Here is a 15,900-nt window from a genome sequence, read left to right on the forward strand (position 1 = left end):
TCGCTTTAAGGCTAAGAAGGGACTTCCTTACCTAAGGGAAGATTTCCTGAGTTCGAATCTAGCTAGGATTGATAGGTAGAGGTGAAAAATTCCGAACTCATTTTGACATGTTAAGTGCAGGGTATTTCAAGATTAGACATGCATAACAATGTGAAGCTATGATAGGTGATCTCACTTGAATGGACTGTAGAAATTTAAAACACCATGAAGGTGTTGAACATATACTCAATTATGCAATGATAAATATCCATAAAATCAAATGATTTGAATCTTCCATTTACCATTGTATTGCCAAAATGCCATCTGAAAATCAGTGATATAAATTGTCTATTGCTACTGTTTAAAGATAGAGAAGACAGTAGGGCAGAATTTGTATCATTCAATATTTATGTTTAATGGAATAGACTGCTCTTATCATTGTTAATGGTTAGTATGATGAGTTTCACATTACATTTGATAATTCATAATTGAGAATGTTCTCTTCCTCATATGGTTTAGATGCGAACAGTTTCATTATGTCCACCATTCAGTTCCCTTAAGCTTTTAAGATCAATGGCTATAGAAATTAAGTTGTTGCACTATTGTTAAGTGTTGTTATTTTTGTTTCTCCAAACATTTCGACAAGTGGGGAAAACCCAATATCTTTCTTGTTTGCCATAGCTGTCTGAGTTGACTCTAATATCTTCTTGGGTCGAATCAACTCCATTTGGTCAATTTGTCTCTTATTGGTTGACTTTAGACCAGCTAGGTTGATTCCTTACCTACTTGAATGGATTGATCTTCTCTAAGTTTTTTTTCCTCACCCATGGGCTGTGCAGACTGTGCATGCCTTGTGTGGGTTATCTTTCTCCCTTTTGGAGTGATTCAAAATATTTTTTTAAAGTTCAGCATTGTGTCTATCACTGTAATCTGCATTGCGTATATTAGTGTAATCTCACATTTTAGAGGTGCTTAGGATTCTCTGTCAGAAAGTTAGGAGATGGAAGAAAACAAAAATAGAATAGTGGAAGTAGTCCTCCTTGAGTGCACAGTACTTTAACAAATATATATAAATATATATAGTTAACTTAAAACATTTAGATTGAACCATTCACATTGATAAGGAAAGGGAACATAGGACATATATACATGGATGAGAACCAAATATGCACTATTGAACTCTTAAAGGCATGCTCATAATATTCAATCATTGAGTTGAGCATGCGATCATCTATTTGCGGAAATCTACCCAATTTGTATTCTAAAAAGGATAAGATTTAAATCTCTTCAACATGTCAAAGGTCAAGGTTACCAACTGAATACATGCAAACAACAACTGGGTGTCTATATGGATGGATTTGGGAACCAAACCCATTGTATAATTCAGTATGTTTTACATATGGTACAACAATTAACCTGTTTTTATTTGATCAAACTATCAATATCCAGAGGAGCTTATTTATGCGTGATGATATTGCTTTCATGAAAAGCAACACAACATTCAAAGAACATGGGAGTTTATTTAAATAGGCTTAGATTTAGAAACAGAATCTTGCATACTCTATTTCCAATAATAACTAGGCATTACATATCTTTATATGGTCTGTAACCGTTTTTTGGGAGAACTGGATAGATTTTTGTCCAAATCTGCCCCAGGTCATTTTTACATAGTCACTATTGTAAATCTTTTATGGAATTCTAAATGTTTTACTAGCTTCACAACTAATATGGGAATGTTTAACTAAGGATCAAAGGCAATGAGGTCCTATGGGCTAATATTTGTATTGATTTGAGCATGATTTCATCAATACTTTACAATATAATATGATTATATTATTGCTAAACTTTCACTCTTCTCTTATTCTTCATAATTATTCTTTGTCTGTATATTTTAGATATCAACGAGAAGAAGCAAGAATTGAAGCTTGGATAAATATGCAAACTTCAAAAGCTGAAGCTGAAACCAAAAAAATTGAGGTATAAGGAGTGTGCCTATAAATATTTGTACACATTTTTCTGTTAAAATATTCAATGATATTTCATCCAGGCAATATCTTTGTTTGATACATAACAATTGGAAAATTGTCTTTGATAGCTTAATAATTAGATTGTGGAGTACAGAAATTTGAAAAACCATGCATTTGGCATGGATCTTGCTTCTACTGAAAAGGAAATGTTGGTATGCATTGAATGACAGTTCTCCACTTTTCATTTCATGGAGACTATAGCATTTAGAACATATTTCGTAGCTTAGGTTTCAACCTTAATAGGAATTTTTCATACGAAATGTTTCTAACATGCATAGGTTTATGAAATTTACAATTTATAGTATTAAGTATGTTACGCCTGTCTGATTGTTTCTAACATGCGTAGGTTTATGAAATTGTTAATTTACAGTTTTAACTATGTTTGAAAAAGAATGATCATATAGAAGTTGTTGTCATAAATCTCTTCATTTTTATGTTTACAAGCCTAGATAACCACTCAATTACAAACAAATTGAACATGCTTCTTGCCCTTTAGTTCATAAATTTTCATGTAGTGTTAGAGCAATGTAATGAATGTTAAACATATTACGTGAAAAAAACCACATTTTTGAGTTTTGTTTCCTATAGTACTTATTTTGTTATCTCTACTTTCAGAAAATGACAACAAACCTTACTGAGAATGCTATTTTCTCAATGCTATCTGGATCAACTCATATTCAACCATACCTACAAATTTTTGAACTTGAACCCATACAATCAATGCAAAATTCAACTCCACAATATCGAATTGCCATCTCTGACGGCACACATAAGAAACACCTTATGTTTCCAATAGATTTCAATGACCTCGTAGCAACAGGCTTGCTACAAAACGGTTCTGTTCTAAATGCTAAAAGTTGGACTACTTCAGCTATTGGTCCATCAACGTAAGTTTGTTATAAATTTCTTATTTCATCTTTAAGATTTTTATCGATAACACTTCCACCTCTAACAATTATTCCTATGACTCTCATTTGTCGTGTAGGTCTATAAAGCTAATAAACTTTGAGATTTCTACTTCATCTACACCCTTAATTGGTAATCCAAAAAATATGAGTATCCCGATCACATATGAAGAAGACACTCCCTCCTCATTGAACCAAGATCCTTCATCAAAAAGGCACTGCCCTCTTCCAACTACTCCAACCCCATCCGTCATGCCAGTCCAAATTCCCATCAAATCACTAAACCCTCACCATTCAAATTGGTGCATAAAAGGATACATTCAAAGGAAAACAATGCTTCAACAATTTAAGAATCAATACGGACCCGGTAAAGTGTTTGGTTTTGACCTGTCCGATACAAAAGGTGGAGAAATACATCTTATTTGTTTCAACAATGTCGCCAATTATTTTTTTGACAAAATCCAACATGGAAATGTCTACATTATCTCTAAAGGGAATGTGGAAATGGCTAATAAGCAATACAACCACTTAAACAATGACAGAGAAATTTTTTCAAATGCAACATCTACCATAGAGCATGTTTCCAACAAAAAGAAACATAAGCCAACAATGCAATTCACTATAAAATCAATCAATGATATCAGAACAACAAACGTCAACTCCATTTATGATATTCTTGGTATTGTCACAGACATTTCCAGTGTGTGCACTATATGTAGAAAAGGCGGCACTGAAGTTACTAAATAAACACTACAACTTCAAGACATGTTTAGGTATAACATGGATGCAATCTTTTGGGGAGGAAATTTTGATGTCATATCAGAAGAAATATCCTCCCTATGTGTTGTAGGAAATAACCCCATCATTGCAATCAAGTTTGCCCCTGTTCGAGAATTAAATGGAAAAAATGTTGGCACTACAATGAGAGCCATTATTCTTGTAGATCCTGACATTGAAGAGGCCCACACGCTAAAGTCATGGTTTAAAAAAGAAGGTTCGATTGCAGCTTCTGCATCCTTGACAACAAGATCTCCTTTTGGTCATCAACAAAAAAAAATAACAATTGCTAATATTTACAGTATGGATTCCTCAGAGAAACCAACATTCTTCCAATTGAAGGGCACATTAACAAAAATTGGGATGGATAGTTTTTACTACATTTTTTTCCCATCCATCGTTGATGGGAAAAAATGCATGAAAAAACTTATTCCACAAAATACAGGCATGTGGTTTTTCCCAAAATGCAATGCCAAAGTAACTGTATGTGATTACAGATACTTATTGAAGATTGACATACAAGATCACACTGGTGAATTAGCTTCAACTGTTGCTTTTGAAGACGCGGGATCTACAATTCTTGGGAATAATGCCAAAGACTTCTGTTTGTTATCCTTAGATCTAGATCCAATCAAGGAAATTGTCTCCAAAGCACTATGGACAAATCATATCTTCACACTATCAGTGAAGACATAGACTTTTAAAGGAATACCATGGTTGAAATGTGTTATCATGAAAGAATAAAGCTTGCATTTCACAATAGAATGTAACAACATCCTTCGAGCAATTGATAACATCTTGATATCGTAGATAGATATCGCAAAATGTATTCCTCACTTTTTGGCAATTTCTATTATCTTCTTTTATAAGTGCAATTTTGCACATATACTATTGCATGCCTTCTCGACAAATTCTCTTATATAGTATTGAAATAAATATTCGTCCTCCATTGTATCTAGCATTGTGTATGTACATTTATTCACATTTTTTTCATCTTCTTTCTTTTAATAAATGAGGTAACTCGCTGCATTACACATGCAACTATCTACATGTATAAATGAAAATTACTAAAATGTTCTTTCAAACACATTATTCAAATAAAAAAATTCACATAAAACTATTCAAAACTTCAAGTTATTTCTCCTCTTTCACTTTTATACATTAACATGGTTGTTAATTTTAATCCATGGAAAAAACCTATGAGCAATTTTTGACACCGACGTTTCGGACTAGCTAGGTGAGTCCATCATCAGGGCAATGAGATCTGTATTTTGAGAAGAGAGAGTCAAGAAATTGTGAACCTATTAATAGAAGGATAGAGAGGATAGAGAGATAACTTTGGGCTTGTGAGGTCGGCTAGATTTTCATATATTTATAGAAAAATTAATTAAATTAATTTTAATTTTGTTTTAAATTTTATTTTACTTTAATTGATCAACTTAAAACTAAATTAAAAATAAAATTAATCTGACCTAAATTAAAAATAAAATTAAAAATTAATTTAACCTAAATTAATTTAACCTAAATTAACTTAAATTAAATTAATTTTAACCTAAATTGATTTAACCTAAATTAATTTAACCTAACAAACTTTACTTTAACCTAAATTAAATTAATATGACCTAAATTAAATTAAATTACTTTAATTTTAACCTAAATAAAATTAATTTAACCTAAATTAATTTTATTTAGGTTAAATTAATTTAACCTAATAAAATTTTTATTTTAATCTAAGTTAAATTAGTTAACCTAAATTAAAAATAAAATTCAAATTAATTTAACTTAAATTAAATTAATTTAAACTAAATTAAATTACTTTGTCCTAAATTAAATTGAATTAATTTAACCTAAGATAAAGCTAAATTAAAATTAAAATTAATTTAAACTAAATTTAAAATAAAATCAATTTAATTAATTAATTAATTTAATTAATTTTAAATTTAGTTTAAATTTTGTTTTAATTAGTTTTTATATATATATATATATATATATATATATATATATATATATATAATTTTTATTTTAATTAAATTGGATATATTTTTTTTTAAATTATGAGTTGTAAATGATATCTTAAAGAACAACTCATAATTTAAAAATAAATAAATAAATAAATAAAAATAAAATCCAATTTAATATATATATATATATATATATATATATATTAATTAACTAATTAAAACAAAATTTAAACAAAATTTAAAATTAATTTAATTAATATATATATATATATATATATAATTTTTAATTTAATTAAATTGGATTTTTTTTTATTTTTTTTTTAAATTATGAGTTGTAAATGCTATCTCAAGGAACAACTCATAATTTAAAAATAAATAAATAAAAATAAAATCCATTTTAATTAAAATAAAAATTATATATATATATATATATTAACTAATTAAAACAAAATTTAAACTAAATTTAAAATTAATTTAATTAATTAATTAATTAATTAAATTGATTTTATTTTAAATTTAGTTTAAATTAATTTTAATTTTAATTTAGTTTTATCTTAGGTTAAATTAATTCAATTTAATTTAGGACAAAGTAATTTAATTTAGTTTAAATTAATTTAATTTAAGTTAAATTAATTTGAATTGTATTTTTAATTTAGGTTAACTAATTTAACTTAGATTATAATAAAAATTTTATTAGGTTAAATTAATTTAACCTAAATAAAATTAGTTTAGGTTAAATTAATTTTATTTAGGTTAAAATTAAAGTAATTTAATTTAATTTAGGTCATATTAATTTAATTTAGGTTAAAGTAAAGTATGTTAGGTTAAATTAATTTAGGTTAAATCAATTTAGGTTAAAATTAATTTAATTTAAGTTAATTTAGGTTAAATTAATTTGGGTTAAATTAATTTTTAATTTTATTTTTAATTTAGGTCAGATTAATTTTATTTTTAATTTAGTTTTAAGTTGATCAATTAAAGTAAAATAAAATTTAAAACAAAATTAAAATTAATTTAATTAATTTATCTATAAATATATGAAAATCTAGCTGACCTCACAAGCCCAAAGTTATCTCTCTATCCTCTCTATCCTTCTATTAATAGGTTCACAATTTCTTGACTCTCTCTTCTCAAAATACAGATCTCATTACCCTAATGATGGACTCACCTAGCTAGTCCGAAACGTCGATTTCAAAAATTGCTCACAGGTTTTTTCCATTGATTAAAATTCTCTACCAGCCTCTATGGAATCTCTCTTCAACAACATGGTTGTTCTCTCCAAATAACATTCCTGTTTTCCCCACTCTTGCCTATAGGTACCATAACTTTTCCAAATGTCTTCTTCTTGTAATGATGAATGTGCCCGAAGATACTATGCAGCAAATAAAGAATGAATAAATGCACATCCACGTGATCAGGCAAAAAAAGGCATCACAAAATGTCAAAAAAACAAAAATCAAAAGGAAAACCAACATTCATCGTCTGAAACGTATGGTGAACATTCACATTTTCCATCAAACCTCTCTGTATTTCCCAATTCCCACCTCAAAAACAATCCTCCTTTGCAATTATCAAACTCTCTATCTTTTCAGCAAACCTCTCAAACAAATACATCCATACCTCATTGCCCTAACCCCTCCTTTGCACATGCTTTCAGCAACGTTTACACTAATGAAGCACATCGATAATTCCATGCAAATATTGATAAACTTGCACCTAAATGCCCATGCTCCATTTGTCTTGAATCATATCTTGGACTACATATCCGCAATTTGAACCAAATGTATTGCTACTCTAGATGCATCTCTGAAACAAAGGGTCATCGCTTCTCATTATCAAACGACATGGACCCTGGTCCTTAGCCAGCTATCCTTACGTCTCTTTCACAAATAGAAGAAATGATCATTGTTAGGGTTAACCCTATACTGCAGGTAACACATTGTTAATTTTAGGTATGTTCTATGCTTAGAACAATTTATTTCAATTTTCACAGTTAGCTCAATATCTTTTCCAGATTAGCAATCACATCAGCATTAAATTAAACTGCAGATAGAACATAAACATAAATCGCAGAAGACAAGCCAAGACAAGAGGACACAAGATGTGGCGCTAGCTAGGGACAAACCCCAATGTGGGAAACCCTTGATCAATTCTTCTTATATTTTCTTCAATAGTTCAGCAAAGAGAGAAAGAGAGAGACATAGTACGTTTACAATAGAAGTCAACACTTTGACTTATCTAGATAATAGCATAGATCATCTCTAAGAAGATGATACATGAGATCAGTTGAAGACATGCTACTTCAAATGATTCTTCAAGGTGACACCGTCACCTATGCTGCACCTCACCATCACTATGTTGCACCCATCATCACTATGCTGCATCTCATCACGCTTCATTAATCACGACTGTACCCATAACTGTACTGAATTATGTGCCATTGTTGCACCATGTTTCCATACTGACTTGTGTGTTGGTTGCACCTTGCTTGCTTGTTGTCCCTTGCTTGCTTATTGTCCCTAGCATGCTTGTTGTCCTTAGCATGATTGATGTTGCATGCTAGCTATAACATTGCATGCTTGGTGTATTTACTGCTAAGTACCATACACCTGTCGCAATTTTAGTTAGCTATCCCTTGCATGCTCCTCTCCTTTGGAGACAGATGCTCCAGCTGTCCCGGCAGTTCCCGGTAGTTCCGGCAGTTCCAGCTGTTCCTCATAGTTCAGGTAGTTTTCAACAGTTCTGAGTGTTCCCGACAGTTCTAGCTTTTGCTCTCTGTGTCAGCTTTCTTGGATGTTCTGACAGTTCCAGCTATTCTTGGCAGTTCCGGCTTCTGCCCTCTGCGTCAGCTTTCCCGGCAGTTCCAGAAGTTCACGGTAGTTCTGACTTCTCCCCTCTACGTCAACTTTCCCAGCTGTTCTGGTAGTTTCGGGTTCTGCCCTCTGCATCAGCTTTCCCGGCAGTTCCCAACAATTCTGGTTTTTCCCGGTAGTTTCAACTTCTGCCCTCTACGTCAGATTTCCTGGCTGTTCCGGCTTCTGCCCTCTACGTTATCTTTCCTGGTTGTTCTGGCTTCTGCCCTCTGGATTAGGGTAGTGTTATCCCTTAGGATCTCTTCTCTGACAAAAACCCAAAGACAAGTAGAGAGGAAGAGATCCCAAGTGTGTTGAAATGACTTGAAGGCCACCTCTATTTATACTAAAACGTTGAGCACAAGTGGGGTTTATTTGGTTGTTGGCCGACCTTGACGAATTGTCCCATAACACAAATAAATTCATATCTCCATGAATACTTATCAGAATCGGATGATCTTTAGATCAATCCTACACCTCTCGATGAGAAGGATCCAAGAAAAATATCAGCTTCCATTAATAAGATGACCCACATCGAGTTTGGCCCTAGTTGCCAATTTTAACACTCCCTCTCAACTAGGGAGAACTCCATCCGCTGATCCATATGTCTGACTATACTATCTCTGCCATTAGTGCCCTACACTGCTCTGCTCTGCTGAGGTCTGCTTTGCTCTGCTCTACTGAACCATGAAGAAGAAGAATTGATCGAGAATGTCTCATACCATTCTCTACTGACTTGAAGTCAGTTTCATCTTAAGAGATTGTGTCACATCACTCTTACTGGCCTGAAGTTAGTTTTATTGATCCCAGATCAATATCACAAGAGAGTGTATGAAACCACTCATACTGATCCCACATCAGTTTCATTGATCCCAGATCAATGGAGGTCATCCTAGCATAGGGAGTATAGTAGATACATCAATGCGTCCATCGATAGTACTACTATGGTTCCTAACCCCATTTCCTTGCTCATTGATCAGATGAGAGGTACTTCCCATGAGTCCCAGATTGCATGGGTAGGATGTCTCGACAGAAGAACTAATCATCCTGTCCACAGGAGAATGAATTATCCTGCCCCATAGTTGACACGAGAGAACTAATCAGCCTAACCCACAAGAGAACTAATCATCCTATTTCACAGTTGCCACGGGATAACTAATCATCCCGACCCGCAAGAGAACTAATCATCATGTTCCATAGTTGCCAGAGAGAACTAATCATCCTGGTGCACAGGAGAACTAATCATCCTATTCCACAGTCACCACGGGGTATCACAGGGGAAGGTTGAACCTGTCATCTTGTACATAGTGCACCACCAGGGGAGGGTGAGTCGCCCTGTGGTTGTATGTTGCTCCAGTAAGTACCCCAAGCCCCCCGGAGCTCCCAAAGCTCAATGTATGTAACATGCAGGACCCTTATAAGAAGGTCTCTCAATGACTCCAAGTCGTTCGGGAAAGTCACAGATTTGACCTTTCCCCGGGGCTTTGAAAAAATGTCTGCGACCTATACATCAGTCTCAATGCAATGGAGCCTCCTCACTCATCGACTTACCATATCCCAGATAAGGTAGTATCTGATGTCTATCTGCTGGAGCAATCATTGAATACACGATTCCTCAATAATCGAATCCCCACTTGTTGTCACAAAGAATCACAGTGTTAGTCATCACGTGTACAAACAACTCAATTAAAATCTTCTGCAACCATGCAGCTTCACACGAGATCATACTCGTAGCTATGTATTCGTTCTCGATAGTGCTTATAGCAACCAACTTCTGCTTCCTACTCATCCATGATATCAAAGTAGAATCTAAAGAAAACCAACACTGAGAAGTGCTCTAGTGATCCTCCACACTGCGTGCCCAGTCAACATTTGAATAATCATGCAGTTTCATATTTCCGGCAGTGTATCTCAATCCATGAGAGATTGTGCCCCGAAGATATCTCAGAAGATTCTTGGCATTAATCTAATGAGGCTCAACCAAATATGAGCTCACCATGTTAAGTGCAAAACATTTGTCTGGACAGAAGCTCACCAGGAACATCAACGTGAATGAGTTTATGAAACTCGAAGGTATTTCCCAAATCTGGTTCGACATCACTACCATATAACTTTTGAAAGTTAAGATCCTCGAGGTATTCATAGGCTTGCAGTTTATCATTTCACATTTGGAATCCAACTCTCTCTTACTTCTGCAAATGAGAGGGTCTGCACCTATTAGAAATAGGTCATCCTCATAAGGTTTTGGTATGAGAGGTCTATCATCCACAACCTTCGGGTAATGGTTTGGATCAGTTTCACTCCTAGTGAATCTCAGCTTCATCAGAGAACTATCAATCCTCTCATACTACACCTGGGGTGTTTTGCTTCAAGCCATAGAGGGCTTTCTTCCACCTATATACATGAGATTCCCGATCATGAATCTCAAACTCCTCGGGTTGTTCCAAACCTGTGGACTTGTTGTATGAAGGGAATGGTCCCCTTATAAAATTTTCCTTCGATACATCTTAGACATGTACCTTCATGCTTTTCTTGAATTCATGCATCCCTATCACCATCTGACTCACATCGGGTAGGGCCCCATAGGTAGACCTCCAGTGTTATAGATGCGATATGTCAACTGACATGATCCCCAATGGACCATCCTGCAACTTGATAGAAATTGCCAACCCTGAACCCATGAGATAAAGCATCTTTGAAAATTCCTTTTCATCAATGAATGCCACCCTGAAACCTTTGACTTCCATTTCTGAGATGGACACCAGGTTCTTCTTGCGATTAGGTACATAAAAGATATTCTTGTAAATGAATAGAGTTACGCTCATTCAATTGAGGGGTAACATTCCCTACACCCTTTCTGGAATAGGTGGCATCGACTCCAAGTATAATCCCATGGTTTTTTCCGTCTCTACCAAATTCGAGAGAGCACCCTTCTATCCGATGAGGTGCCTTGAAGCACTACGATCAATAAGCCAGATTCGCAAAGAATTTGAAGGAGAGGGCCAATAAAAGATAATGCTTCTTTATCTTATCAAAAACAACATTTGATTCTTCATACCTGGGGTTCCTTGCTTTCTATGAAGAGTCAGCCATTTCCTTAATGACTTGCATTACTTGTCATTCCTCGGATCATTGAAGATGTCCCCGGAATGATTGTTATCATCATCAAGTGATGTGTCCCTACATCAGACACTCCTTCACATAATGGCTGAACTTATTACAACCAAAGCATCTGCCTTTCCTTCCTCCCTTCTATCTGGACTTCCTAATGAAGTGATCTTTAGGTAGGCCATCAAAAGCTTTCACTGTGCCATTCTGATAATATACTCTGCTTCGACTTCACCCTTGGTGAATTTGAAGGGGGATGAGGAATCCATTGATCCTTTTGTCCTTTCCCGACTGTCTTTGGTGATTTCTCTTTCACTCTTGCTTGGGCTTTGTCTTCACCTCAGCTTTGATACCATGTTAATTTTAGGTATGTTCTATGCTTAGAGAAATTTATTCCAATTTTCAGAGTTAGCTCAATATATTTTCTAGATTAGCAATCACATTAGCGTTAAAGTAAACTGCAGATAGAACATAAACATAAATCGTAGAAGACAAGCCAAGACAAGATGACACAAGATGTGGCGCTAGCCAGGGAAAATCCCCAATGTGGGGAAGCCCTTGATTAATTCTTCTTATATGTTATTCAATAGTTCAGCAGAGAGAGAGAGATATTACGTTTACAATAGAAGTCAACACTTTGACTTATCTAGATAAGAGCATAGATCATCTCTAAGAAGATGATACACGAAATCAGTTGAGGACACGCTGCTTCAACTGATTCTCCAAGGTGACTCCTTCACCTATCCTTGTGCTGCATTTCGTCATCATGCTGCACCTCACTGTGCTGCACCATGCTGCACCCATCATCATTATGCTGCATCTCATTACACTTCATTAATCATGACTGTACCCATCACTGTACTACATTATGTGCCATTGTTGCACCATGTTGCCATACTGAACTATGTGTTGGTTGCACTTTGCTTGCTTGTTGTCCCTTGCTTGCTTGTTGTCCCTAACATGCTTGTTGTCCTTAGCATGCTTGTTATTGCATGCTAGTTGTCCCTTGCATGCTAGCTGTAACATTTCATACTTGGTGTATTCGCTGCTAAGTATCATACAACTATCCCAATGTTAGTTAGTTGTCCCTTGCATGCTGCACTCCTTCGAAGAAAGATGCTCCGGATGTTCCGGCAGTTCCCGGTAGTTCTGGAAGTTCCGACAGTTCCCGACAGTTGTTATAGACATATTTGGGCACATCAACCCCAAACTTATATGTCAATGTATTAGGGCTCATCAACCCCTAAAAGAGTTGTTCCATACCCTAAAGGAACATGGTCATCTGAATACATCATTCCCCAAAAGTTCCATCTAAGAAACCATCCAGAAATTGCCTAAATTGAACCATACTGACTGCTCCACTGGCAAAGTGCGATGCATACTGAGTGGTACATTGCCAGGGTGTGACACATACTGTTTAGGCCTTCTATAGGGTGCGATGGGCAAGGATGGAAAAATGTCCGGGATAGTTTGCTAGGTGGATGCTAATGGAATCTTCTAGAAACTTCTCCTGTGCCACTTGCCTCTCTGAATTCGCCCCAGGATGAATAAGGGATGTAAGAAATATCCAATCCCTTCTCTTGTGGAACCAATTTTAACAAGTGGAATGACACTAATCAACCACCATGGATGAATCACACCCTTGCAAACATCTATAAATGGATCCCTCATCCAAGAGATCTAGAGGCCGAAATTTTGTGAATTCCAAGTAAGTGCTGATAATTTGTCACTGAGGAGAGAGCATTCTATTCTTGTTCGAGTGATCTTGCTATTTCATGAGGTGAAGAAGGATTGAAGTTGGGAGGATGGTGCTGGATCAGACAATTGGGTTGTAATTCTCCTTTCTATTAATAAAGCTCTTCAAGTTTTCTCCCATATGATTGTGCAATTGTGAATGCTATCATTTGTTCATTATATATCTAATTCTGTAATGTTTATGTGGTAATAGATCACGATGCTTTGACGGTTCTTTGTTGCTGTACTTTTGTAGGTACGCTCCAAGCGTGTTAAGTATGAGGAGGAGTTGCAGGATCTATCAAAGGGGAGAGAGATCAAGCAAGGGATCAAGCGGAAGTTCCATGTTGGTCCCATTATCTTTCTCTTATCTGTTACAAATAGGAAAAATCATTGAATTTCTTTAAACATTTGTTTCTAGGGTAGCTGCCAAACCTAGAGTGCTCGCATTCTTTAGGAATACTAGTTTTCCTAGAAAACAAATTGGTGACTCTGCTAGGGACCGAATCCACAATCTGGGGAATGAATAGATGTTTGTTTGTTGTTATTGTTTGTTGTTATTGTTTGTTTTATGTTCAATTTGATAAACTATAGACAAATTCTGAAGTCATCCAGGTAGCTTTCGAACTGCTCTTGCTTTGCAATTGCATAGTAGATGAATGTTGCTTCAGTCAATCTCTAGTTTAGTTTATGAATTAAAAATTTGACTTGCAAGCACATCTAGATGCCCTTTTGGTAGCTCAGTAACCTCTCAAGACATTCCATCATACTTTGCTCATCATTGTTCATCAAAACCCACCTTAACTCATTGAAAACAACTCCACATTTGAGCCAAAACCCATTTTAGTTGCACTCCCTAGACCATCGCACTGTCTTCCACTATGACTAAGTATGCATAGCACCTCCCGAGTGTAGTAAGTGCGATGCATCTCAATTTTTGTGAAGCCTAGGTGCGATGATTGACTGAACTCTTTTTCCATCTAGAAATTGAGGGTTTTGACCTTGTTTTCAGTTTTGTTTGGTTGTTTTGTTGTATATGAACAGTGCCTCTTTACTGAAGCTTACTTGTATCACTTAGATCAGCCTCAATTACATTAGGATTAGTGAATGTTTTTTTGTGTATTTTTTCCTCATTTACAATCCTTTTTTGAAAATTTGTTTAAATCGATTTGTCGCTTTGGTACAAAAAGTGTCATAATTGTCGTTTTGTGTCGAAAGGAGAAGTGTCATAAATTATTCCTTCCCTTGATAATCGACTGAACTTTTCTTGATGCATTTGATTTGATTTGTTTACATTCAAAGTGTCGAGAGCATTTTTGTTCAAAATTGAAAGTGTCATTTTTGAGGCTTCCTTTCTCTTTTGAAAAAGAAATTGTCAAAAATGTCTTTTTGAGAGAAATATTTCAGATCTTTGTTGCATTTAGTTTTCCTTTTGGCGTTTTTCACATTAAGGAGAATGAAAAAAAATACATGCATTTTCATTCAACATTTTTTGATTTGTGTGTGAAAAGAGGATTTAGGGAAATGCACTAGTGTGTGCTCTTTGCTCTTTGCTTAAAAGCACTGTTATCTTCTTTCCCTAGTAGCTAGGATTTTCATTGCTCAAATAAACAAAGATTGTTTATCATTGTAGATTGTAACTTAGGAATTTCAGATCATCATCACGCGGTGAACCATTGAAAGGCAAACTCTAAACAAGATCAACTTTAAAATGAATTTCAATGAACCTAACAACGCTTTGAAATTTAACGCAATATATCTAGAGGTCTAGGCTAGTGACATGTTCCGGCGTCGTTAGAACAATTGGCTATTGTTTTCATTGAAGGTTGGGTGATTCCTCCTCCTTGATATGAAAAGTGCTAGCATGGACTTGTGCTCCCCATATCGTCGCGTATATATTGGGAGACCACAATAGGCTTAAATCCTTTATCCATAGGAAACTGAGTCTACCACCTTATTGATCGCAATGCACTAAACACAAAATTCGGGAAGATTGACTGCCGTACATAAGTCCTTGGTAATTTCTTTTTAATTTATCGCCAAGGTGTATATTACAGTTTTGTGATTGGTTTGTTAATCCCTTTGTCTAGATTTTCTAGAGTAGTCACTTTTGTTCCTTTTCGACTCTTTAAAAGAAAAGGTCCATCTAAGCACTTGTCCTTTCAGGCTCATTAAAAATCGAAGGAGACTAGAGTCATCTTTAGCTTTTTCTCGACTCTTAAAAATTAAAAAAGAAAAGTTCTATCCAAAGTGTCATCAAAATTAATTGACTGCGAATAACATCCCTATTCCTTAGTTGATCTTGGGTTGAGACATATGGTGACAAATCCAGAGTCCACTCATCAAGGAATCCCTTTTGATGGGAATCCTAGTCCTTTTCCTTCTTTCAGAAATATTGGTGCTCCTTATATGGCTACATTATCCCTTCCAGGATTTACCATTGGCCTGCCAGTATGGCTGTTTTCAACCTCTTTGGTTCAAAATGTCATGATTTCTCCACAATCGAGTACACCTTCAACTGGACAAAATCAACCTCCATTTGATCCTGAAGTTAACC

General features: G+C 34.9%; 1 long non-coding RNA gene across 1 annotated transcript in view; it reads left to right on the plus strand.

Moving 5' to 3' along the window:
* Positions 1 to 1,872: 1,872 nt before the first annotated feature.
* LOC149164542 (uncharacterized) overlaps positions 1,873 to 15,900 on the plus strand; it is a 32,264-nt gene continuing 18,236 nt past the window's right edge. Inside the window, exon 1 of the long non-coding RNA XR_016260266.1 lies at positions 1,873 to 1,956. This is a non-coding gene — a long non-coding RNA (uncharacterized LOC149164542). The remainder of the gene's footprint in view (positions 1,957 to 15,900) is intronic.

This window comes from Pinus tabuliformis, chromosome 5_1, assembly GCF_031772625.1.
Source record: "Pinus tabuliformis cultivar Carrire ecotype Pingquan chromosome 5_1, CPIR1, whole genome shotgun sequence".
Classification (NCBI taxonomy): domain Eukaryota; kingdom Viridiplantae; phylum Streptophyta; class Pinopsida; order Pinales; family Pinaceae; genus Pinus; species Pinus tabuliformis.